The sequence below is a fragment of the Callospermophilus lateralis genome, unplaced genomic scaffold, assembly GCF_048772815.1.
Source record: "Callospermophilus lateralis isolate mCalLat2 unplaced genomic scaffold, mCalLat2.hap1 Scaffold_248, whole genome shotgun sequence".
Classification (NCBI taxonomy): Eukaryota; Metazoa; Chordata; class Mammalia; order Rodentia; family Sciuridae; genus Callospermophilus; species Callospermophilus lateralis.
The window spans coordinates 1,177,394-1,203,940 of record NW_027513318.1 but is presented as its reverse complement, the minus strand read 5'-3'; the positions used below and the strand labels follow the sequence as shown (position 1 = coordinate 1,203,940).

Here is a 26,547-nt window from a genome sequence, read left to right as displayed (position 1 = left end):
AAGAAGCTCCATCATTTTGTTGCATGTGCATTTCCAGTTTTCCCAGCACCATTTGTTGAAGAGGCTATCTTTTCTCCAATGCGTGTTTTTGGCAACTTTGTCTAATATAAGATAATTGTAATTTTCTCGGTTAGTCTCTGTGTCCTCTATTCTGTACATGCACAAAACTCAACTCAAAGTGGATTAGGGACCTAGGAATTAAACCAGAGACTCTGCGTCTAATAGAAGAAAAAGTAGGCCCTGATCTTCATCATGTGGGATTTGGCTCCAACTTCCTTAACAAGACTCCTAGAGTGCAAGAATTAAAACCAAGAATCAATAAATGGGATGGAATCAAACTAAAAAGTTTCCTTTCAGCAAAAGAAACAATCTGTGAAGTGAACAGAGAGCTGACATCCTGGGAGCAAATTTTGACCCCTCACATATCAGATAGAGCACTAATCTCTAAGATATATAATGAACTCAAAAAGGTAAGCACCCAAAAAACAACCCAATCAACAAATGGGCCAAAGACATCATCAGACACTTCTCAGAAGAGGATATACAATCAATCAACATATATATATAAAAAATTCATTATCTCTAGCAATTAGAGAAATGCAAATTCAAAACTATTCTAAGATATCATCTCACTCGAGTCAGAAGGGAAGCTCTTATAAAGATAAACAACAATAACTGTTGGTGAGGATGTGGGGAAAAAGGTACACTCATACATTGCTGGTGGGACTGCAAATTGGTGCAGCCAATATGGAAAAAAGTATGGAGATTCCTTAGAAATCTGGGAATGGAACCACCATTTGACCCAGCTATCCCTCTCCTTGGTCTATAACCAAAAGACTTAAAAACAGCATACTACAGGGACAGAGCCACATAAATGTTTATAGCAGCACAATTCACACTAGCTAAACTGTGGAGCTAATCTAGATGTCCTTCAGTAGATGAATGGATAAAAAAAATGTGGCATATATGCACAATGGAATTTTACATGGCAATAAAAGAGAACAGAATCATGGCATTTTCAGGTAAATGGATGGTATTGGAGAAGATAATGCTAAGTGAAGTTAGCCAATCCCCAAAAAATAAATGCCAAATGTTTCCTCTGATATAAGGAGGCTGACTCAAAGATCCAACATGGCGGAGGGCACGGAGAGATCAAGTCTCTGACCTCTTCAGCTGTGCGGGCATAGGGACTCGTAAACCATCTAAAGGCTGTTTGCTCAGGATCACTAGGTAATGCTGAGCTGAAGTGGATCTGGGGCGAACAGTCTGGGCCTCTCAGAACATGCACCGAGCCCGGATAAGCTGAATTAAAGCTCCTATTCGCCTGCATCTCTCAGGCAAACCGCTGTGACTCAGCACTAAACGATCCCACTGAAACAACTCGTCGTCCCTTCTGACCCTGCGGAGGTTAATACCAAGCGAGCAGGACAGCCTAAATATTTAGGAGGACCTAGAGGCATCAGAAAAATGGCCAAATAAAGAACTCAAGGAATACCTTAGACATATGGAATGGAATCTTAAAGAGGATATGAGACAGCAAATTCAAACAGTGAAAGAACACATTGAAAATGAATTACATAAACAGATAAAAGAAGCAAATAAGCATCTTTATCAGGAGATAAAGATTATTTAAAAAATCAAATAATAATTCTAGAAATGAAGGAAACTATAAACCAAATTTAAAACTCAAATGAGAGTATCACTAACAGAGTGGAGCAAGTAGAAGCCAGAACGTTAGATAATGAAGACAAAATATATCATCTTGAAAAGAATCTAGCCAACTCAGAAAGGCTGGTAAAAAATCACAAGAAAAACATCCAAGAGATATGGGATAACATAAAAAAAACAAACTTAAGAGTCATCGGGATAGAGGAAGGTATAGAGGTTCAAACCAAGGGAATGAGCAACCTGCTGAATGAAATAATTATAGATAACTTTCCAGAAATAAAAAAGGAAACGGATATACAAATTGTCAATGCATACAGGACACCGAGCATTCAAAATCACAGTAGACCAACGTCAAGACACATTGTTATGAAGATATCCAATATACAAAACAAAGAGAAAATATTAAAAGCTACAAAATAAAGGAGGCAGATTACATTCAGGGGTAAACCAATAAGGTTAACAACGGATTTTTCATCACAGATGCTGAAAGCGAGAAGATCCTGGAACAACATATTTCAAACACTGAAAGACAATGGATGCCAACCAAGAATTTTGTATCCAGCAAAATTAAGCTTCAGGTACGACAATGAAATAAAAATTTTTTATGTTAAACAAAAGTTAAAAGAATTTGCATCCAGAACACCAGCATTGCAAAGAATCTTGAGCAAAATAATACATGAGCAAGAAATGAAAAACAATAACCAAAACCAACAGTGCGATATACCTCAGTAAAGACAGAGGGCGGGGGGAAAGCTAATCATGGAGAAACAAAGTAAATTAAAAAAAAAGATAAATAATCAAACATAGCTAGAAGTACAAACCATATATCAATAGTAACTATAAACATTAATGGCTTAAACTCTCCAATAAAGCGACATAGGTTGGTAACATGGACTAAAAAAACAAATCCAACAATATGCTGCCTCCAGGAGACACATCTGATTGGAAAAGACATACACAGTCTGAAGGTGAAAGGTTGGGAAAAAATATACCACGCACACAGTCCTCATAAGCAAGCAGAGGTAGCCATCCTCATATTGAATAAAATCGATTTCAAGACTAAGTTAATCAAAAGGGATAAGGAAGAACATTATATACTGTTAAAGGGAACAATTCACCAACAAGACATAACAATTATCAATATTTATGCACCAAATAAGGGTGCTGCGACATCCATAAAACAAACTCTCCTCAAGTTCAAGAATCAAATAGACCACAACACAATAATTATGGGTGACTTCAAAACACTCTCTCACCATTGGACAGATCCTCCAAACAAAAGTTGAATAAAGAAACTATAGAACTCAATATCACAATCAATAACCTAGACTTAACTGACGTATATAGAATATATCAACCATCATCATGTGAATATACTTTTTTCTCAATAGAACATGGATCCTTCTCAAAAATAGACCATATATTATGTCATAGGGCAACCCTCAGTAAATATAAAGGGTGGAGATAATACCATACATTTTATCTGATCATAATGGAATGAAACTGGAAATCAATGATAAAAGAAGGAAGGAAAAATCCTACATCACATGGAAAATGAACAATATGTTACTGAATGATCAATGGGTTACAGAAGACGTAAAGGAGGAAAAAAAAATTCTTAGAGATAAATGAAAATACAGACACAACATATCAGAATCTATGGGCCACAAGAAAGCAGTTTTAAGAGGGAAATTCCTCAAAAAAAAAGAACAAAACAACAAATAAACGAGCTCATACTTCATGTCAAAGCCCTAGAAAAGGAAGAGCAAAACAATAGCAAATGTAGCAGAAGGCAAGAAATAATTAAAATCAGAGCGGAAATCAACAAAATTGAAACAAAAGAAACTATTGAAAAAATTGACAAAACTAAAAGTTGGTTCTTCAAAAAAATAAATAAGATCAACATACCCTTAGCCATGCTAATGAAGAGAAGAAGAGAGAGAACTCAAATTACTAACATATGGAATAAAAAAGACAATATCACAACAGATGCTACAGAAATACAGAAGACAATTAGAAATTATTTTGAAAACCTATATCCCAATAAAATATAAGATAGTGAAGACATCATCGATAAATTTCTTAAGTCATATGATTTGCCCAGACTGATTCAGGAGGATACACACAATTTGAACAGACCAATATCAATGGATGACATAGAAGAAGCTATCAAAATACTACCAACCAAAAAAAGCCCAGGACCGGATGGGTATACAGTGGAGTTTTACAAAATCTTTAAAGAAGCATTAATACCAATACTTTTCAAGTTATTTCAGGAAATAGAAAAAGAGGGAGCTCTTTCAAATTCATTCTATGAGGCCAACATCACCCTGATTCTGAAACCAGACAAAGACACCTCAAAGAAAGAAAACTACAGACCAATATCTCTAATGAACCTAGATGCAAAATTCCTCAATAAAATTCTGGTGAATCGGATACAAAAACACATCAAAAAAATTGTGCAGCATGATCAAGTAGGATTCATCCCTGGGATGCAAGGATGATTCAATATACAGAAATCAATAAATGTTATTCACTTCATCAATAGACTCAAAGATAAGAACCATATGATCATCTTTGATAGACGCAGAAAAAGCATTTGACAAAGTACAGCATCCCTTTATGTTCAAAACATTAGAAAAACTAGGGATAACAGGAACTTACCTCAACATTGTAAAAGCTATCTATGCTAAGCCTCAGGCTAGCATCATTCTGAATGGAGAAAAATTGAAGGCATTCCCTCTAAAATCTGGAACAAGACAAGGATGCCCTCTATCACCACTTCTATTCAATATAGTTCTGAAAACATTGGCCAGAGCAATTAGACAAATGAAAGAAATTAAAGGCATAAAATAGGTAAAGAAGAAATTAAATTATCCCTATTTGCAGATGACATGATTCTATACCTAGAAGACCCAAAAGGGTCTACAAAGAAACTACTAGAACTAATAAATGAATTCAGCAAAGTGGCAGGATATAAAATCAACATGCATAAATCAAAGGCATTTCTGTATATCAGTGACAAAACTTCTGAAACGGAAATGAGGAAAAACACCCCATTCACAATATCCTCAAAAAAAGTAAAATACTCGGGAATCAACCTAACAAATGAGGTGAAAGATTTATACAATGAAAACTACAGAACCCTAAAGAGAGAAATAGAAGAATATCTTAGAAGATGGAAAAAATATACCGTGTTCATGGATAGGCAGAACTAACATCATCAAAATGTCAATATTACCAAAAGTTCTCTATAGGTTTAATGCAATGCCAATCAAAATTCCAATGGCATTTCTTGTAAAAAAAAAAAAAAGATAAAGCATCATGAAATTCATATGGAAAAATAAAAGACCCAGAATAGCCAAAGCAACTCTAAGCAGGAAGTGTGAATCAGGTGGCATAGCGATACCAGATTTCAAACTATACTACAGAGCAATAGTAACAAAAACAGCATGGTACTGATTCCAAAACAGGCGGGTGGACCAATGGTACAGAATAGAGGACAGAGAGACCAATCCAAAAAGTTAAAACTATTTTATATTTGATAAAGGGGCTTAAAGCATGCAATGGAGGAAGGATAGCATCTTCAACAAATGGTGCTAGGAAAACTGGAAATCCATATGCAACAAAATGAAACTGAATCCCCTTCTCTCACCATGCACAAAAGTTAACTCAAAATGGATCAAGGAGCTTGATATCAAATCAGAGATTCTGCATCTGATAGAAGAAAAAATTGGCTCTGATCTACATATTGTGGGGTCAGGCTCCATATTCCTAAATAGGACACCCATAGCACAAGAGTTAATAACAAGAATCAACAAATGGGACTTACTTAAACTAAAAAGTTTTTTTCTCAGCGAGAGAAACAATAAGAGAGGTAATATGGAGCCTACATCATGGGAACAAATCTTTACTCCTCACACTTCAGATAGAGCCCTAATATCCAGAGTATACAAAGAACTCAAAAAATTATACAATAAGATATCAAATAACCCAATCAACAAATGGGCCAAGGACCTGAAAAGACACTTCTCAGAGGAGGACATATAATCAATCAACAAGTACATGAAAAAATGCTCACCATCTCTAGCAGTCAGAGAAATGCAAATAAAAACCACACTAAGATACCATCTCACTCCAGTAAGATTGGCAGCCATTATGAAGTCAAACAACAACAAGTGCTGGCAAGGATGTGGGGAAAAGGGTACACTTGTACATTGCTGGTGGGACTGCAAATTGGTGCGGCCAATTTGGAAAGCAGTATGGAGATTCCTGGGAAAGCTGGGAATGGAATCACATTTGACCCAGCTATTCCCCTTCTCGGACTATTCCCCAAAGACTTTAAAAGAGTGTATTATAGGGACACAGTTACATCGATGTTCATAGCAGCACAAATCACAATAGCTAGACTGTGGAACCAACCAGATGCCCTTCAGTAGATGAATGAATAAAAAACAATGTGGCATTTATACACAATGGAGTATTACTCTGCACTAAAAATGACAAAATCATGGAATTTGAAGGGAAATGGATGGTATTAGAGCAGATTATGCTAAGTGAAGCTAGCTGATTCCTAAAAAACAAATGCCAAATGTCTTCTTTGATATAATGAGAGCAACTAAGAACAGAGCAGGGAAGAAGAGCAGGAGGAAAAGTTTAACATTAAACAGAGACAAGAGGTGGGAGGGAAAGGGAGAGAAAAGGGAAATTACATGGAAATGGAAGAAGACCCTCATTGTTATACAAAATTGCATATAAGAGGTTGTGAGGGGAATGGGAAAAAACAAGGAGAGAAATGAATTATAGTAGATGGGGTAGAGAGAGAAGATGGGAGGGGAGGGGAGGGGGGATAGTAGAGGATAGGAAAGGTAGCAGAATACAACAGTTACTATTATGGCATTATGTAAAAATGTGGATGTGTAACCGATGTGATTCTGCAATCTGTATTTGGGGTAAAAATGGGAGTTCATAACCCACTTGAATCTAATGTATGAAATATGAGATGTCAAGAGCTTTGTAATGTTTTGAACAACCTATAAGAAAAAAGGAAAAAGAAAGGAGGCTAACTCATAGTGGGGTAGGGTGGAGAAGCATGGGAGGAATAGATAAATTCTAGTTAGGGCAGAGGGGTGGGAGGGAAAGGGAGGTGGTAGGGGATTAGCAAAGATGGTGGAATGTGATAGACATCATTATCCAAAGTACATGTATGGAGACAAGGATTGGTGTGAATATACGTTATATACAAACAGAGATATGGAAAATTATGCTGTATACATGTAATAAGAATTGTAATGCATTCTGCTTTCGTTTATTTTTAAAAAATCAATAAAAAAGAAACCCCCTCAAAATTTACAGAGGACATGTTTTCCATTAAGAATGGTGGAAAATCTGCTATGAAAAACACATTGTTTCCTGGCTTGGGTGGTTTTGTATCCAGTCAAAACTACTGAAAGATAGAATCATGGCAGTCTGTACCACTGGAATTATTGGAGAATTACATTACTTCCATGGGATTGGAATAATCCAATGTGCAGAACATAAAATAGGCCAATAAAAATATTATCAAAATGGAATTAGGAGTGCTACAATACTAAACAGTCACTATAAACTTAGTCATATTTTTATTAAAATATAATCCAATTTTGTACGAATAAGTTAGAAAATTTGAACAATAATGAGGTTTCATTTAAGAAGAAACAAAATGTGTTACCCAGAATCATATATCAAAATTTCATTACTAAAAGTCATTCCTTTCTATTAAATATTTATAGATAGCTTCTCTTTATAGTAAAAAAAAAAAAGAAATAAGAATGCATATGTAAAGTCAGGTAATTTGGGGCTAGAGTGTAGGTCAGTAGTAGAGTGCTTATATAGCATGCTCGGGGTTCTGGGTTCAATCCCCAAAATTACACACATTAAAAAAAAGTTAAAAATCTGCAAATCCAGGGACTTCTAGTCTTATCTTTACTTATAAATAAACAGGGGAGATTAGGGATACTATTCAACCTGTCTGCATTGTTTTTCTTTTATGGAGTATATAATTGGACTAAACATTCTATTTATTTTTATTCTAATTTGCTACATATGACAGTAGAATGCATTGCAGTGGATATTACACATGTAGAGCATAGTTTTTCATCTCTCTGGTTGTATACAAAGTACATTCACACCATTCGTGTCTTCATACCTGCACCTAGGGTAATGATGTCTACCTCATTCCACCATCTTTTGTATCCCCATGCCCCCTCCCTTCCCTGCCACTCCTTTTGCCTATCTAGAGTTCCTCTAATCCTCCCATGGATACCAAAGGGACACAGCCACATCAATGTTTATAGCAGCACAATTCACAATAGCTGAACTTGGAATCCTAGATGGCCTTCAGTAGATGAATGGATAAAGAAAATGTCACACACTCACTCACACACACACACACACACACACACACACACTGGAATATTACTGAGCAATAAAAGGGAATTAAAATCATGGCATTTGCAGGTAAATGGATGAAGTTGGAGAATATAATGCTAAGTGAAGTTACCCAATCCCCCAAAAACAAATGCTGAATGTTTTCTCTGAATAAGGAGGCTGATTCATAGTGGGGTTGGGAGGAGGAGCAAGGACTAAACATTCTTAACTGTTATTTTCATTTTTTCCTTTTGTTACACAATAATGCCTCCATATTTCTCAATATGGATGGGAAAGAATAACAATGTCTTTTTTGGTGCCTATGATAGAATTAATCACTTCCTTTTCATTTAAATGTGTGCATAAATACCCTTATTGCAATCATTCATGTGTATCAGCAACTAGAATCACACCTTCTGTGGTGCTATTCTCCATCTAGAACATAATTCATTCACAAAAAAATGCTTGTTGAACTGGATTTGTTCAATGGACTTATCATGAGGAAGACATCAGTATGTTTCTCTTTATTGTGTCTTATATTCCAAACATAACTACTCACAACTGACCAAAAATAACTAGTTTTGCATTCTCCTCTCTTAAGGGAGTTGGTAGGAATAGTGATAGAGTTCTTTCTCTGAAGTAACTTAGATTCTAAGAGCAGTAAACACATTATTTTAACTTTTTGTCTTCCTTCTACTTACATAATATCAAACAACAACGATAGAAACACAAGTACTGTCTAAATAAACAATATTGTAATTAAAGTGAAAACTCTTAACCATGCGCTCAAATGTTCATTACTTTAACAAATTCTGTCACATCCTCAGAGTGTTCCAAATAGCCGTACTTTTCTGTCATTCCAATATGTATATTCTAATGGATTTTTTTGGATTTATAATGGAGAGGGATTTGGACATAAATGAGAAGTTGGTGCTAACTATAATAGGCACAGAGAATAGGATCTGACTCCTCTCAAAACACAGTCACACACATTCAATAATCACACACAGTAGCAGTATTCTCAAATACAATTGATATTTCTATTTTCATCCTATTTGTTGATTTCACTGCAGCAGTTGCCATCTGATAAAAACATTTGCCATTTGAAATAAGTGTGTATTCTGACACATATAATAACGCATGACACTTGAACTTTCTTAACATTCATTAAAATATCAAATTATTACCTAAAGCTCACTAATTTTTGACCACACATGCCAAATGATTAAAATTGTGTAAATGTTTTGTGCTGTTGTATCACATTCACTAAAAGAATATAAAGATGTTTTATTTAAATTCAGAAGATAACTTCATCAAAATTAAAATCTTTTGTGTTTCAAATGACACCCTAAAGAATGTAAAAAACAACTCACAGGCTGGAAATATTTGCAAGTCATGTATAAGATAAGTGACATATCTGGAATAAATCTTTAAGAAGAAGACAAACAATTCAACTAGAAAATTACAAAGAATTTGAATAGATATTTCTCTAAATAGGTATACAAATGCCAACAAGCACATGAAAAGAAGAACATCATTAGTCTAGAAAGAAATGCAAGTCAAAATCACAGTGATAAACTACTATACACCCACTAGAACAGCCATAACCAAAAAAGAGAAAGAATAATAAGTGTTAACAAGGATGAAAGAAAAGTTGGAATAGATTTGGAGGAAATTGGAATGTTAAAACATTGCTGTTTCGAATACACAATGATATCATCATTTTGAAGACATTTTGCTACTTCATCAAAAAATTAAGTGGGGGAGTTTCCGTATTATTCAAAAATTCTTAGGTGTATACCAAGAACAATTAAATGTATGTCCACACCAAGATTTGCATACAAATGTTCGAGGTGCCATTATTTATAATAGCCAAAATTCCAAACAACCCAAAGGCCCATCAGTAGATAAATGGATAAAGAAAATATGATATACAATGTAGTGTTATTTGGAATCACTATCCTGGTAAAGAAGGGAATGAAATCCCACAATAGAATAGTACATTTTAAGGAACAAAGTACTGACACATACTTCACAATGGATGAACATTAAATACATCATGGTGAATTAAAGAAGCCACACAATAAAGACATATATTATATGAATCCATACCCAAGAAAGTCTAGAATAGGCATATCTATAATAGAGAGAAAATTCCTAGTTGCACAGGGCTAAGATATATAGTACAGAGAATGCCTATAGTGGGCACAAAGTTTCATTTCAAAATGTGTTCTAAAATTAGAATTTGATGATAATTTCAAACCTCTATAAATATACTAAAAATATTTAGTTGTGCACTTTGATGTGTTACTTATACCTTAATAAAACTGTTAAAAATTTAGAAGATAGAAAAGGTCATGTTTATATTATAATATATTTTTATTCTACTTCTCCACTTACACATTTATTCATTCAATATTTTCATGGATTATACTTGGATTTTAAAAGGTGAGCATTTTAATTATTTGTTTTGAGTTTGGTTATTTGCATTTTCCTATTATTTCTGGTTTCCTTAAAGTATTACAAAACATTTCATATAGGCTTTTTCACTATATATAAAGCTGTCCATAAAGCCTCATATAGTTTTCAACAACTTACTGTCCATGTGACCTGAACAGTAGTGGGAGTGTGAAGGAGTGTGAAGGCGAACAAGGACGTCTCCTAGTTCCTTCTGTACTTGTCTGTGGTCCATTCCTTGTGCTGATGGACTGATATCTGCAGTTAGAGGAAATAAAAACTCCTGATTTTTAGAAATTCATAATTAAATTCCAATTCACCTTATACAAGTCAAATTATCCTTCTAGAACTAATTATAGGGGGAAAATTACAAACCTTTCATGACAAAGAGCATTTAAGCATGTGTGTGTGTGTGTGTGTGTGTGTGTGTGTTGTGTGTGTGTGTGTGTACTTCACAAGGTAGGACATAAGTTGAAGGATATTAATCTTCGTTACAATGGTTTAATGAAAGACCATTTAAAGTCCCTCATCTCCATTCAAACGCAGACACAATATTGTGGAAGATCACTAGAATGATCCTTTAGAAAGAATGAAGTACATACTCGGAGACTTTTCTAGAAGGATTGGCTTTATGTAGATTTTAGAGCATTGAAGAATTTTCCCCAGTGGTCAATTAATACATGTCTCAACACGGAAGGTTAGAAATTTGTTGAACCCCTTGTTTCAGGTTGTGTTTTTCTACTCCTTGAACTATTTAAGCCTGGGAAGTATGGAAAGAAAAATTTGGGAGACTGGGACAATGAACTATGTCATTAAAGGTAACTAGAGTAGGGGAGAGAGGGGACAGAGCTCCTCAAATTCACAGTCACTGAAAAATTTAGAATACTGACAAAATATTCCAAAATAATAAATTTTGGCCAGAACTCCAATATCTGAAAAGAGAAAATGCAGCTGCTTTTGGTGATTAAGAAAGGAGGAAAAGAAAGAATGGTGATGTTTTGAATAAGACATGCGTACCTGTACATTGTTGTCTCCTTATTCACCATCCACCTATTTACGGCCCTATACAATGGTATATATTCTGTGTCCATTAAGACAAAATGGTACCTTATAGACATTTAATTGATATCAAACACTGAATTTCACACTTTTCAAGTTGTCTTTAACTGGTACACTCCAAAGTTTAGTTGAATTCAAACTACTTTATTTAAGGAAGAAGGTACAATTTAAAATGATTTATTTTCTTCATCTTTTTTTTTCTCCTGTTTTCTCAGGCCACCACACCATATTTTTGCAGAAATATCTTTAAAGTGCATATCTTAGCTATAACTTAAATTGAGTGCACTAATTTAAATTGCCACATGAATACTTGGAAATCATACTTGGGTGATTTTCCCCCCCTCATTTTCCTTCTTTGTTTCATCCTTAACAAAACTGCAAAGTACACTCTTATTGAAATTGGGGGAGGGGGGAGTCCCTTTATATGAACAATGTTAATCTTTGCCTAAAAAATACACTCAATTGTGATGTTGATGGTGTAAGCATTTAGTAGCCTTAATGAAATAAACAATTTCTGTGTTCTGTGATATTTAAAATCTTTGTAAAATAAGAGCTCTTTGAAAGTTAGCGGTTGCAAAATGCAAAGCTACTGAATGTGAGGTATCAAAAATGATCCTGACTTTCAGACCCACAACATGAGTTTTCCTATTAAATATATGTTAAAAGAACATAAGTCTTTTGCTCTGGATAGTCTCTCAATTGAAACAGGTCAGATCAAGAACAACTTTTCATTAATCTTTCTTGACCTTTTCACCGAGAGTTATTTTATGAGTCAAGATTTAGTGACTGGCATAGTTATTGAATGATCTGGACAATCTGCCAGACTCAGTCACATGCAAGTCATCACATTCTGTTATCTCCTTACCTCACACTGCAGTTGTACACAAAAAAAAACTATTGCAATCCACACAGGTGTAAATGATCTAGGTATTAGGATTTCCTGAATTAAAATTATACATCTTTTCCATTTTGCATCCAATAATTTAATTTACTCATTAAATTCAGACACCCTATAAAGCAATTGGATCTAGGTAAGGTAAAATATAACTAGTTTCAGGTCTTCAGATTCTTTGTTGTGCTTTTTATTTTTCCTGAGACAGGTTTTTTACCTACAGGCCCTTTATCATCAAGGAAAATTAATCACATTACTGCTTAGAGAACAATAGCAGAGTGGCATTCCCTCCTCTCTTGACTGTCATCATGTCAGCAACGTTAGTCACATGGTGACTTTATCTCACTTGATTCCTTTAAGGCACCTTCTCTGTTATAATGGCATGCTAGTTACTATCACTGAACTACATGGTAATTATAATAATATTTTATGGCTGTATAGTGCTTTTCATAGCACAAAATACTACTTTGAATTATATCTTGTTCAAAGCCTTTTACAAATAAGAAATAATTAACCCTTTTTTATAACTCTGTGGGGAGCTGTTTGCAGCAAATAATAAAGGCACTACTTCTATTGTATTAATTCCCTTTACCTACTAGTAGAAAAGGAAACTATAATCTAGCATCCTGCATTCCATCTGAGATTCCAGAGACTTTTTAGTTGGAAGAGTCAGGTTACTAAAGATGAGATGAGGACATCTCCATTTTGAAATCACATTTTGATATTCTAGGAGTTTTTATACTAGTCAAAAGAATGACAAGCCTCAGAAAGAAAACTTGATTTACTGTTTTCTGTACTAAATTACTTTTTGAAACATTGGATTGAATAAAATACATCATAACTGTGGTCATTAAACTTTAGCACCAGCATCCCCTGGAGGGTATATTAAGATACACACTGGCTGACCCCAGTGTTTTTGACTTGGAGCCTGAAAATCTGTGTTTCTAACTATCTCAGAGGATCCAGATGCTGCATTCTCAGGACAGTCACTGTACTATAAAAATAGAATTTCTGAAGTAATTTGGATACCCCTATCTGAGCATCTATCCATTAAAATATCACTTTTTTTTGCTAGTGTGTAATTTCTTCCAAAGAAGGAGAAATTTTATTTTTATTTATTTTATCTTTTTTTCCCTCTTGTAAATATACTAAAGTCCTAGCTTAGTGGATTTACTTTTAACATGTAAATGTATCTGATTTAATTTTTCACTGCAAAGATCCTAACAGCTCCAGAGAAAGGAAATATTTTAGCAAGTTGAACTGCTGACTTCTTTCTTCTTCACTAGATAAAGTCCAGTAAATCATTTTACAAAGCAGTGTACATACATGTACTTTTCCTCATGCAATCTCTTTGTTCTCAAATGTCAGTCTGATGCTTCTCTCTAGAACCAGTCATGTTTACAGCTATTGAAATTACCTTGAGTGTGCACAGGGTCTGACATAGGGCTTGGGTCACTGAGATCTGGGGGTTGATCGCTCTGACCATGAACAAGTAGATTGTATTGGGTCGCAATCCTCTCACAGTATAAAGGGTGGTCTTTACATGGTTTGCCACTGTCTTCCAGTTATTGCTCACTGATTGGCTGAAATGTGAACAGAAATTTCACTTAAAGAACAGTCATACAGTTATTGGAAATGGAGTTGGGTAGCAATGACAAAGGTTAATGGCTGAAAATTAAACACACACACACACACAAAACTTGAAGTGTTCAGCCCAATAAATGAAACATTTGGATGAATTCAGTTTATTCAACAACAAAGCTGAGCCCACCTAACGGAAGTGCCATGCACAACAAAATTAAACTCAGCCCAGGAGATGTGACAGCCCTTTGCTAATGCACAGCAGCCCACTAAATGAATACCTGTAAATGGAACAGAGGCCAAGATCACAATATCAAGTTTATACAATAAGCATGGTCCTCATAAATATATATATATATACATACCTTGAAAAGAATTAACCTGCAGAAAGAATAAGTGGACTATAGAGTAAATTATGCCAATATATTTTCCTGTTACAAGGTGTGTTTTCTTTTGCATCAATTCCACATGCAATATTATAATAGAGCCTTCTAAAACTACATATCTGTAAAAGAAGAAAGGAAGCATGTAATGAATATTTTCCCTTGGTTACATTTTTTTAAAAAATTGTACATTACACAGAATTGTGATTTGGCATCTCAGACTGGTGAAATATCTCTGAATGTGTGTGTGTGTGTGTGTGTGTGTGTGTGTGTGTAGACAGACCTTTTATAGCCAGATGGATGACATTTTAAAATACTTTGTCTATAGTCAAATGCTACTTTTGCTTACAATGAAGAGAAAATGGTATTAGGGAGGTTTCATTTTAGATGTCTTTAAGCATCAAACTATCAAACTGTAGAAAATAGTATTTTGAAATTTGAAAACTATGTACCTTTTATTATCTTAAATATGGATTGTAAAAGCTCAAAATGAAAGTGATCATTTGTCCCATTATTGACAAAGGACAAAGGCTAGCCTTCAAAATGTTTGATGTTATGATGTGAAATTAAACATGAAAATAAATTAAGTATATTTTCCCATTTGCATCAGTATGTCATTAAATTCCCATAAAGTAATTTTATAATAATATTTGCTAATTTATCATTCATAGCTGTAAGTTGATAGGATTTCAAAAAATACATGAAAACATCTTTTCCTTTCTGCACTAAAACCACATGGAATCAGTTTCTCGATTTAGATTTACATTTTCTTGCAGACATATTTAATAGATTTATTCAAATATATAGCATAAAAACATTGGAATTAAGTTCTATCCTAATTATTAGGCATAAATATTCCAAAATCTCATGCTTCAATAAATATTGGATAACATAAAAATGTGTCTGTCCCTAATTAAAGTATTGTCTTCCCAGTTCTAATGCCCAAATTCTCATTTTAAATACATACACTTTTCAGGAAAAATAAATGAGCTAAGTGATTGTGTCATGACTACATTTCTATAGATATAGACATAGATGATGCATATTTAATTCTACAATTAAGTTATAAATAAAATCATAAAGTCTGTTCTTAAATAAAGACTGATATAAAAGATAAATTCTTCAAATGCATCCATTGAACCCATTCTTATCCTAACACAGCCAGATAGCTCAGGTGAGGCTTTAGTACTTAAGAGCTAAATTAAAAACACAACTAAGAAAAAAGAAATCATGCCATACCTGAAAGCTTCAATGATATATGCACTTGCTGGAAGAGTACCAGGGGTACCTGGTTGCCATTACAAGGTAACACTATTCTTAGTAACATCAGTGACCTGTGGTTTTGATGGTGGTCCTGGCAGGTCATTTAAATCATAATTTTTACTGATTGTTGCTCCAGATTCTATAGAAGACAGACAGAATAAACCTTGTTCCTGATGAGTCATGTTGACATTGATGCTTACAAGAAGAAAACAGTCTACTAAAGAAGTTGGCTTAGATGGTGAACAATTCATCTTCATTAATCAGTAGCATCTATGTAAGTGAATATCTGCTTTCCATACACATTAGTAAATGCAAACTCTACTTTCACACATGATCACTAGAATTTCCTGCACTTAAGAGGATGTAAAATAACAAAGTTTTCAAGAACCAATGTACTAAATTTCACAAATGTAATGCTGAGTGTGAACCGGTAGAGGGCTTAAAAAGTGGTACTGAATGTAAAGACTTAGATTTACATTCAATCAATTAAAACTTTGATTGTCCACTACCTTGTTATTTAATAAGGAACCATCATTATGAGGCTCAAGATTTCTGCTGCTAAGATGGTTCACAAAGAGCTCACCTGTCACATCCAGTACTGCACTCCAGGAAGTCTCCCCACTTGAACTTGTAGCCACACAAGTGTAAGTGCTAGTGTCAGAAATCTAGCATTCATGGAAGGAGAGAATTCAACTGTAATCAATATGCAGAATAATTACTCAATATCAACCAGGCAATATTTGATTTTTTTAAAGTTACCATTTGCCCATCTAAATAATGCATTAATTTTATATATATGAAATATTAAAATAAATTCATACAATGTTATTCATAGCATTGATTTGAAAGTTTTCAAAATTATGTTTCTACAATTAAATGTATAGGATAAATTCTATTTGTCTTTTTTTCTTTTTTGATAATACTAATCTCTTAATTCCATTTTATAATGGAGCCTGAGTTAAATATAGACAACTCAGGACAGAATTCATTCATAATATCATAAGGCTACACACCATCAGAAATGAAAAGCTGTCTTTTCTGTTTTTTTTTCTGTTTTAAATAAACTATTTACTCTGGAATAAATTAGCAATGAGATAATAGGAGGCCATACTTTCTTTCTTTTCAAAAACATGAAAAAAAAGAAGAAAAATATTTTTTTAAGAAGAATTTTTTTTTCTTTTAAGGAGTTCAGTATTCACTTCTATGTAAATTGTAGCAGTGCAGAATCCAGTAAAATAAAGTTGTGTCATACGTAAATCAACAAATATTGACTATGGAGTTAGTGTTGAAAGGGATCATAAAAATAATCTAACAAAATTCAAACATTTTTAAAAACTGACATTTCATTGAGGACTGAAAATGTTTTCATTGCTCATTCAAGAACAGCCAAGAACACTTAAAAAGAGGTCTCTTTTACAAATCAAAGCCAAAAGATTCTCTCATTATAATTTGAAAATAGTCCCAAGGTCAATAAAAGATGTAATTCAAAAGTTCTCACTGTGGTTGAGACTTGTGGGCTTCCATGGTAAACAACACTCACTTAGGTTGGGTTTAGGAGTACAGGAGAAGTGAGACTAAGAAGAGAGGCTAATGAAAAAAGAGAATAAAGCAAGGCAGAAGACATAGATTAAAACTGTGATGAACATGAACTTAATTGGTGGTGAAATGTGGGAGTTCATAGAATATTGCATCTGTCAGGTTCAAAATGTAAGTATATTGATGATTCTAGCTTTCAGAATGGATTCTCAGGTATATCATTAGTGCATGGATGTTACTGCCATTTCACTGTTTTAATTGATTTTAAATGTCATTATGTATTTTAACTTAAGTTTCAAATTGCTCTTGCACATCATTCTTTGCCATATTATCTCTGTACAATTGTCTTCTATTACACAGAGGGATGATGGGAATAGCCATTGTAGAATGAGCCATTCTTTCAAATGTGGCTGTGTTCACATTATAGTCATTATAATTCTTTGCATTTATGAAGCATCACTCATAAACTAAATATAATAAGCCAGGGTTGGATTTTAATGGGATGTTCATTTGAATATGGACTGTGAAAGAGTAAAAAAATTTGCATTTTATTATAGCTGTTGAACTAAAACGTAGCACTTGTTATTCTGTGCAAATGCTAAAAGAAGAGTATGTAGGTGATGCTTTTTAACTGTAGCTCCTTGTCATTGTGTGGAGATACAACCTGACATTAGCTGTGGTAGGTAGGTTTTAATGAGTACTGGAATATTCTACTTCTCAAAAGATACAGATTCAGTTACCAATTAGCTGGACTATGAGAACACTGTATTCATCATGTTATTTTTTTCTCTTGCTTTACATACTGAAAAGGAAATAGTGAGACACAAAAGAACATGACCTATAGAAAACCTTTCTTGATTATGCAAGTGAAACACTGAAAAGCCCATTTGAATCCTCCTGGAAAGAGACTCATTTTACAAAAAAAGAATGATGTGCTTACTTTGGTGTTTATCAAATGCCTGAATATCATTGATAAATATCACTATTTTATCACCATAATCATCAGCACTTTTCTCTCTTCTATTGTTTTAATTTTAAATAATAACTTTTCTGGACAAGAATGCTTCACTTCTCTTCCAACCTTATCCATTCATCTCACCAACTGCTTTAAGAGGTGTATATTCTAGCTCACTCCATCCTACTTTTCTCCTTGTGCAGTTGGCTACAGATAAGCCCCTAGGAGCTGGCATCTTAGAGACTACTCAGAAGCCTGTCAGGGCTCCGAGTTTGACATCATCAAGCACACACCTTTAATTGCTTCTTTCAAACACTCCTAGGAATCTTGACTCTGAGAATACCCTTTAATTCAACAATACAGCGAAAATGCATTAACCTCCATTGCCCTAGGCTGCCTTGCTCCCAGAGAGAGAGGTTAAAGTGTTTACCCAAGAAGAGCTGGCATTAATTTTTAAATAACTTCCATTTTGTTCAAAGAAAGTTAATAACTATTTTACAATCAATGAAAAGACAGATTAAAAAGAGTCTGTATTAATTTATTTTCCTTTAACTGAACTTGGCAGTAGTTTTGTTACTTAAGAGCAATAATTAATGCCTATGTCTCAAAATCATATATGTGTGGTGTGTGTGTGTGTGTGTGTGTTTATATATACACACATACACACACAATTAAAAATGTAAGCATGTATTTACTACAAAAATTGGATCATTCTTCTATATGGCGTGTGTGTGTGTGTGTGTGTGTGTGTGTGTGTGTGTGTGTGTGTTACAGTGATAAATAACCAGATAAACATATATGTGTAGATAACATTTCCCATCATACAGGAAGAATCCTTTTCATTTGAAAACATTTATATTTGAACATTTTTTACTTTCCTCCTTAGCTTCTGAATGTGAAAATTGAGCAATATGGTTTTGCTTGTTTGTTTGTTTTTTCTTTATCTTTCATTCCCAATTTCTACCTAGATACCAGTTTCTACTAAGTGTTCTTCCACTGAATTGTTTTCAATCCATTTTTCCTCATGCATTATATTATACCCAGTATCTTAATTCTGGCTCTCAAACCCAGTGGTATGAATATATCCTCCAGCTTTAGTGTAATGCTTGCAACATGGGATAAGTAGGGGTAGAGTAACTATTCTTGGTTGAATGAGTTGAATACACTGGCAGAGAACAGATATTGCTCATGGTGATATTCACCTGGATTTTACAATTTCCATATTCCACCTGAGTATATTGAAAACCATTGGTTTCAAGGTTTTAAGATACCTTGTTTGTGACTTTCGTACATAGGATTGCAATGCCTATTTTGGTAGGAGATGATCTTCCTTGTTGACATAGAGGAAGGAGACAGGCATATTGAGAAAGTCCACATAGCAATGTACTAAAGGCAAGTAAACTGAGGTTGTTAATCCAGTAGACCCAAATAACTCTAGTCTACCAGCAGTCATGATGATTGGAAGCAAATCTATCCTGTCAATCTTCATATGAGCCCTCATCTCCTCTAACTGGCACCTCTGATTATGCCTCTGAAACAGGTGGCCCTATTAAGTCATGGTCATGCTTCTAACTCACATTAGCTATGAGATATTAATAATTGTTTTACTGCCAATATTGTTACATTGTAATAGATAGTTAAAAAAATATCCAGAAGCACACATATTATTTTGAGTTGCTCCTGAAGAGGTACCAACTTGTTAAATTTCCAGAAATGGTCTTTCTCTGTGGCATACATTTCAGTTAAAAGATCACCAACAATTTGTTCTCATCCTGGGGTTTAAATGAAAAAATCCACAGCAACATCCCCTAAAACCTATCGGTTTCCTCTAACTAGCCAAACCTGCCTTTCTTGCATTCAGTCTCATCCCTTTATTTTTTCTACACAATTTTTTGACCAAGCCAACTTATCTACATCTTGCTATGATATACCTTTCATCAGTGATAGTAAAATCAGAAGCATTTGTCACTTTGTCAAAGGATTTTATATCCTTAAATCATTAAACTATGATTTATAGTTTCAATAAATACATACATAGCAGATGTGATACAGAGTAAAAAGATTCTAGGTATGTTTTGAATTTATGAGTGACATAAGGAAAAGACCCTTGCTCTAATTTCAACTAAGAATTTTTACAGTAAGAAATAACATGCACAGAAGGCATGCTAAGATGTAAGATTTTAAGTTCACCACAAAATATTTTCCTATAACAGTTCTTATGTTAAGACAAGGACTCAAATGCAAACCAAATATTGCTTACCCGTAAATTCTTAATTTGCAGTGTTCCTTGCTCTTGTATAGATGCTCTTGAATCTCTACCCAGAAAAGTAAATCCCTCCTTTAACCAGCTAATGACTGGAAGAGGATCACCAGTGGCTTTACATTTTAGTAATGCTGTACCATCGACTGCTAGTGTTTGGTTTACTGGGCCTTGTAAGATTATGGGCGGAGGTCTATCTGTCAGAACTGATGAATAAAGACATATTTAGTATATTTTAACTCCTATGCATTCAATAGTCTTAAAGTACTGATATCGGAAGTAAGGAGAAAACCCCAAAGCCAAACATATTACTTAGAACTTACTTTGTGTATTTATTCAATACCCATCATATATATCATATATGTACATATAACATCCAATACATAAGATATATATTTAAAAATCCTCCCAGAAAATAAAAAAGAATAGTGGATTTAAATTATTGTTTAGCAACTGTGATGAAAAAAAAGATGGTTTCTTTTCTCTAAAAAGTTATTTTTTATTACCAGGTAAATAATTAGAAAAGTAATTTTGCTTGAGGTTCTCAATTCCTTTGTCTATCCATGTTTGTAAACACCAATATTCATGACTCTGTCTCCATCTGTATGCATCATATTTATACTAGTGTTCACAGATTTGGGGAAGAAATCATTAAAATTACCAGGCCTCTGCGAACCACCCATGACACAACCAATCAATTTTAATTTAAATTAGAACTTAGGATAATAGGTCCCCACAAGTCAAGACACTGTAGACCCCAATGAACCTGAATTTATTATATTGATAATAAAAAAACTATAATAAACCATAGAACCATTACTTGGTCATACATCAAAATTAGAACTACTTATTTCACTGATTTTTTGATCACTTTCTTCATTTTAGAAACAAATGAAGAAGCTTAAGAGAATGTGGGAGCCCAATATTACAATAATTCTGAGACATCTGGCAATAATTTGGCAAATAGAAATTTAAGCTAATGGTTTTACATAAATCGTTTATGAGCCAAAACTAGATCAATGGGTTTTTTTAATATGGGGAGAAAAATAGGTCTTCAGAGTCTAACTTATTTATCAAATTTTAAATGTTACATCTTTGCTTCAAATTAAGTTCTTCGTAAGAATTCCAGTAATTTCTTATAACCTGCTTTTACTGTCATATCTCTGAAATCATTAGATGTAGCCAAAGGTCATCTAATTATTCCCCTCTGCCTTTTTTTTTCTTTTTTTAATGCCTAAATGAGTGGTTCATTGTCTTTTGAATGACTTCGATCAATAAGTGAATTGAAAATCTCCTGGCCAGAGGAATTCTCACTTTCAAGGATGTTATGGGTGAAAGATGACCACAAGGTTTCCATGACATAAAGGTCAAAGTTTAAATGAACATTTAGGGTTTCCAGTGATCTGTGAACAACTCCATGGTCTTCTCTAACTATGCATTATAAATCCTTAATAAACCATTCATGTAAGATTATGGTTTGACATTTATAGTCAGCATAAGACAGAAATGCATTTCAGCTCCTAGTCCTTTTAGATTCTATTCATTCCACCCATAGAATTTTCTTTACAAGTTTTTTTAACTTTCTGAAATAAGGGCAAAGGAAAAAAGTGAATAACCATGAGAAGATCTTTTAGAGGTCTATTTTGAAACTTAAGTATTTGGAAACATCTTACCTCAATCCATAATCTGTACAACTGTAACTCGACATGACATATTTCATCACTATTAGCAATAGTATGTGAATACTATATGAATGTTTAAATTAAATATATGCTCAGTAATTGAGTTTAATGTCAAAGATATAACAAAAACATTGGTACAGATGGAATAAGCACTTGTTTCTCTGAATATGATATATATTTTTCAATTTACAATTTCAATTGACTCAAAATTGCCCTAGATCTTATAAAAGACTACACCTAAAATGAAAATGATGACTTACATATGATTAAATTACTAACTATTCTGAAAAACCTAAAGTATGACTAGAAGCTGAAGTCATCAGCTAAGGACACAATTTCATATTTAGAGATAGTTATTCATAATAACTTTGACTTTTTGATTGCTTAAGTAAAAATCAATGTAGGAATTAATGTTCAAAACAGTTGTAATGAAATGTTCAGAGCCATCTCAGTCAACTGAAAATTTAAACTCCATCATGACCTTTTTAATTTTGACCTAGAATAGATATTCTAGCTGTGAGATATCATCAACTAACATAAGTTTTCAATTCATTGTATCAAAAATAATTCTCAATATCTACCTGTCTCATGAACCCTATCAGTTGAAACCACTACCTCTTCTAATTCACTCATTTTGTTTTCTCCATATATGGTCTGCTTTTTCGTAGCAAATTATTCATTTAAGCTCGGTCTCTCTCAAGTAAAATGCTTCAAGTAGCTAGATTATAGTAGATATTTTAAGCATTATGTTTGAAATATAGCAATTTAGAGTAAATCTTAGGTTTAGACCCAAATATCTTGTTTTCCAAGTATTAATACCTATAAATATTTACTGATAGAATATATGAGTACTTTTAAAATATTCATAATTATCTTTCACTCTTTTTAAATAAACAAAGAGGTAGAAACCATCAAAGAGGCTTTAAGGAAGCACTGCCTATTTAAAGAAGGATTTCTCATCACTGTTACCCTTGAACCTGACTTCTTCTTTCAGCTCCAGTCCATAAATCTCCAGAGCATCAGCAGGTGCAGACATTAATGACTCAGTGTCTTCACAGCCAGTGTTTGTCTGTCTTATTTATTCCCATTACTGACATGGTGCTGAATCAGGCCATACCATGGACAGATATTAAAAAATACTGCCTTTCTATTAATTTTAAGTGACCTTTTAATCTACACGTAAATTCAAATTCTATGAAATCACATTGAAATTTAAACCAGCAGAGAATTAGAGAAATCACAGATGAAAAGTCTTATATCTCAGTAACCAGCATGAGAAGGGAAAACAAACACAAAAAGCTCACCAATATAAGGCAGCAATAGAAAGTTTTAATTTAAGGCATGGAAGAATAGGGAATAAATTCATGCTCAGAGGCTCAAAAATTAGCTACAACTTCCTAACTGTCAATTGTGATGAACCTTGGGGAAAAATCAGAACCTTTTCAACTTTCACTCTGAATGTAAGTGTCTCTGTTAAGATTCAAAGTATATACGTGCAAGTAAAAAATAATAATTTTAGCATTCATCAGTGCTTCCAAAAGTACTTAATTAATTTAGCTTAGTGAATGTATAATTAAAGGCAAAGGAATGTCATAATGTGATTAGCTAACTAAAAAACTAATTCTCTGTTTCACTGATAATATTAAAGATGATATCTCTTATTCTGCAATAAAATATAAAATTATTAACATCTTTGAGAAGCAGTCATGTCAACATAAGACTAACTAAAAGTATTCAGATTATACTTGTAAACACAATAATTTTGATGTCATTTCTTTAAAATTACTTTAAATTTAAAATTAAAATTTCCTCCAAATCAATGTTTTTAAGATTAAAATGGGCTGCCTTTGGGAAAATAAATGGCATTAAAGGAAATACTGGCAGGTAAATTAAAAACTGTTAAAATGTGTTACTTTACCTAGATTTAAATTTAGAGGATAAACATTGATCTAAACCATTTAACAAGTAGAAAAACCCCACATTTAATGTGTATCTTGAAATAAAAAATCATATTTTTTATGAGACGAATCTAAAAACAATATCACACAATCAGTAACCTCCAGTTGAGGTTTTGCTAAAATGCTTCCTGCCACAGTCAAGGCCTGGCAGATGTACTAACCCGCATCTGAGCGCTGAATGTTGGTAATGGTGAGGTCTCCAGTTGGTGACACTGAACATCTACTGTTGGGCTGCTGGGGTTGGTTTGGGAAAAGTAGGTTCTGTAGAAGCAAACACAATGTTATCAATATTTTTTTTACCATTTACAAGGAAAATTGCATTAAGAACAAATATTATAGTTATGAAAAATATGGTTGGTAAAAAGATGTATAGATTTAAACAAAAAAGTTTCAAAATAATTATAGGTCGGGTAGTGGGAAAACTAACTGGGAAAGTTTCCAGTCATGGTGCATGCTCTATGACCTCAATATACTTCACTTAAAGAAATGATCACCTGCATTTTTAAAGAGCTGGATCTGTCTTTAATTTTTAAGTTTTGATTGGCATATAATGCTTGTACATTTTAATGGGCTACAGTATAAAAATTCAACACATATATACAGCATGTAATGATAAAATCAGGGTAACATTAAGGTTTCTTGATCTCAGCCATTTACTCTCTCTAAAACAAGTTTTCCTCATCTATAAAATGGGCAGCATAATGCTCATATGATTTAACTCCTACACATGGTAAGAATCGAGAGAGTAACAATAAATGTGTAGGTCTTTTCTAAACTTACAAGAAACAAAGAATGTAAAATATAATTGCAATTGTCACTGATAATTTTGAATATTTTAGGACAACAAATTAAATTCTGACATTTTTCAAAATGTGTGTGTCTTTGACTGACAGACAAAGCTGAGTGTATTGCTATAATGCACTGCAAATCATGACAACTTCCCAAAGAGCTATGGACAAATCCTAATCTAAGCATGATAAAATCAATGGCTGAAAATTAAAGGATGTAGAATAATTATGGAAGTTAGAATGTTCAACCAAACAATTTTGAAGTATTATTTTTAAAAAACACTTTATTATATATCACAAAAAAGCCTATCATATATCTCATATAGCCTAATCATAAATGTTGAAAGTTTTTATATGAGTGCAGTAACATCAATTTAGATGACCTATGTCACTTTACTGTTGTTCAATTAAGAAAAACATTTGGATATAATAAATCATATTGAGGTATGTTTCCAAGTTGGATTATAAATAAGAACATATCAATTTTTATGTTCTATTTACTTACAAAAAAGAACATTATAACCCTCAGGGATCTGTTTCTCAATATAGTAATTAATTTTCCAGGTTTGTAATTAAACAGTTTCAATAAGTTGCAATCAGGAGGTAATAACATTCAATTAAAGGCACAAGACACATTTTCACCTTAAAATGTTTTTACCCTTGAAGTACTACCAATGGAAGAGGATAAAATAGGGTATTAACACTTTTCAATTACGCTAAATGACTTTAATCCTGCAAATGATGTCCTACTTTAATTAGAAGCTCTTCTCTTTATTGCAACATGATGGATGTCCACTTTATTAGATTCAAGTGTGACACTGTAAGCCCACTTTACATAAACATTACCATGTTGTTAAACTCCTAAAAGAAGAGATGTTTGCTAGCCTGACAGGGATATGATTTCAAAAAAACTGTTTCCCTCTCCTAAAATTTGTATTACTATCTAAGTCTAGATATTTTCATGCATATGAAACATAATTTGAGAACAAGTAAAATCTCACCTGGAATCCAAATATATTACAGAAATAAACCATCCAAAAGAGAAGGGTCTAAATTTAAAGGCACTTAAAAATGATACAATAACTCAAAATGTGCACTTTCTTACAATTAGCCATTAGAATACTAATTTACATAGCACCAATCCATCAGATGGGCTAATTCTCTCTGGGATCTATTCCTCTACGATGTAATATAAGTCCACCTTCTAAATGATCCATTTACATGGAAAATGGCATTTGATTGAGGTTAACCCATCATCTTTATTCCCTGCTTGTATGACATGGCCAAAAGAAAATGGATTATAAGCAAAACCAAGGCACTCTACAGAGCTCTGCTTGCCTTGAAGTGTCTGAGAATCCTATTAGTACTAATTGGCATTATCAGCACATATTGGGGAATATGGACCATTAAGTCCAAGCACTTCACTCTTTCTACTGATAGATAGTCATTGATCACCATAGAAATTGGATACTACAAACAGTAAGACCAACTTATTTTTCCTAATATCCTAATTCATGATTTGAAAATTTACAGTTTGCTCAAGCACTTCTCTTTACTCTCTCTCCCTCTGTACCTCTCTCCCTCCTCCCAATCTCTAGATCCCTGATGGGAGCAGATTGATAAGAAGAAGGTAACTAGACCTATGATAATAAACAAG

At 33.5% G+C, this 26,547-nt stretch overlaps 1 pseudogene; it reads right to left on the bottom strand.

Moving 5' to 3' along the window:
• Positions 1–26,547, bottom strand: part of LOC143390196 (roundabout homolog 2-like) — an 82,747-nt pseudogene that overhangs the window by 15,917 nt on the left and 40,283 nt on the right.